Here is a 2,500-nt window from a genome sequence, read left to right as displayed (position 1 = left end):
TCACACACTCAAGGCATGGGAGACGTTTCCAGGCCTGTGTGCCTGTGTGTGTGTGTGCCTGTGTGTGTGTGTGTGTGCCTGTGTGTGTGTGCCTGTGCCCGTGTGTGTGTGTGTGTGTGTGTGTGTGTGTGTGTGTGTGTGTGTGTGTGTGTGTGAGTGAGAGAGAGAGAGAGTATATATATATATACCAGTTGGTCCTCTGGTCCTAAGCCTGGATCACACACTCTATCTGTCTCTCTTGTGCACTACACCTGGTCTTCCTTAAAATACAGCACATCTTCTTTTTATTGAAGACCGACCCCCTCAGGATGACCTTTCACCCCAGCGTCACAGGGCAGTGGAGAGTGTGTGTGCACAGGCCATGTTAGGGTAACAATGTTTTGAATACCCATCACAATCACTCCCCTAGCTTCACTTTCTCAGCCTCTGAAGGATTTCCAACACTTTTGTTGTCTGACCTTCCAGTTCGAGGGAGTCAAACTCACTCCCCATCCACCCTTGTGGGAGAACGGGCGTGATTTTAAGATTCCGAGCGGAGCGCCGAATCCCCCCGTTGCGTACCACGGAGAGGTCATGAGTCTGATGCCGACATTCTGGAGTAGCGGGTGGAGAGAGAGAGAGTTGGTACAGAGAAGAACCCCAGTTTCGGAACTACTGCTGAGGAAGGTTATGCAGTTGATTTTTGCTCATATTCTCCAATGTGCCTTAGCCCACAGACAATGCGTGCATGCTAGCTGCCACACATTTCCTTTTTAAAAATGTTTTATTCATCTCTATTCAAATCCTAAATCAGTCTTCTTTTTTTTTGCTACACAAACCAGAACATGAATGATTTGAGTTGGTGAGGTTTCTTTCAACGTCCTATTTTTCTTAATAAATCCTCATGATGAAAAAGGATTATTTTACTGTAATAAAACTATAAAGACATGTGTCAGACTTGCTCTGCACCCGGAAGACATGACCGCCATTAAAGACCAGAATCCAAAACGTATGACCCATCGGCCGAGGTAATCCTTTTTCAGGGTAGTAAGACTACGACGCTTCACTTCGGTAGGGGGAAAACAAACACAAGGTCGAACACGAGGTCCATCCCAGTTTAGAGGGTTTAAACAGCAGGCCCTGCTTTGATCTGGCCCTGTAATAAAGAGAAAGGAGAGGAGTTTGATGAAATATTGATAGCAACTCTTCCACACCTCCTGAGGGATGTCAGTCAGCCCCTTTGAGCAGCCTGCACAGACCGTGTGTGTGTGTGTGTGTGTGTGTGTGTGTGTATGCATGCGTTGTGCTGTATGACACACAGGGAAAGGCTCCTTCAGCTTAGGTGAGATTCACTCGTCTTAATGGTGAATCATAGACGGCCGCTGTAATGTCTTCAGAGTGAGTGACTGTTACGGTGCAGATCCATTCAAGCGATCTGAGCGACGCGATCAAATTCCATCGCTTTGAGTGGGCGTGGTGTAGCGTGTGGAAATAGACTGGACTAGTGATTTTTCAAACTGTCAAAGACGAGAAAAATCGCTCCTCATTTGCATAAGTTTGAGCATGTTCGAATTTTCATCAGGAGCGTCGCTCAGATCGCTGGTCTACGTCACAATGGAGCTGGCTCCCGTTGAAATGCATGGGGTCGCCCAGATCGCGTCGCCCAGATCGCTTGAATGGATCTGCACCGTTAAGGTGTTTTTAGACCACTCCATACAACACGTTTTTGGGCACATAGGAACGCCTTCAGGTAAGTGAAACGCCCTCTCAGGTATGTGGAACGGCCTCTCCGTGCTCTCCAGAGCCCTCGGACAGCTCTCCATGTCCCCGCAAAAATCTCTGTCGGTCCGTTCATGGCGACGGATACTCCTTGGCCGTGATTGGCCCACTATGACATAATTTCCATACAACATCATTCTGGAAACTCACATTTCTGGACCTCGCGTTATCCTAGTCCTATTCTCCGAGCATGTTCTCGTCAGCAGTGTTAGTCACTGAAAGGTTTGCACACGTCTGAAACAGAACGACGAGGTTACATTTACATTTAGTCGTTTAGCAGACGCTTCTGCCAAAGCGACGTACAAGGGAGAGAACAGTCAAGCTAAGAGCAATACAAACCTGGTGTAACAATAAATACTACTTTACATAAGAAATAGAAAAACGACATAGAAAGAAGGTCTGTGAAAGGTACCTCTGGACCTGGAGTAGATTGATGTGAAATATCTTATACACACTCCTAAATGTTGCCATTGCAGGAGCAGAAACCCCTGTTAAAAAGGTCGGTACCTAAAGACAAGATCATTTGTACATTAGTGTTCTCCAGTAGCTACCGGAAAAGAAGACAACTTCATGAATAAGGCTCACAGACGCAGCCCAGAATGAAATTAGGGATTCTTGTCTCTAAAGAGAGCGAAAGTATTACTTTGTGACCTAATATTCAAATACTGACTTAGCCTCCTATCAGGAGCTAGCGTGAAATAAGATTTCCAATGGTGTCTCGGAAAGTTTGATTTTAGTTGGT

Source organism: Sprattus sprattus (assembly GCF_963457725.1).
Source record: "Sprattus sprattus genome assembly, chromosome: 17".
NCBI classification, from domain to species: Eukaryota; Metazoa; Chordata; class Actinopteri; order Clupeiformes; family Clupeidae; genus Sprattus; species Sprattus sprattus.
This window is presented reverse-complemented; position numbering follows the sequence as displayed.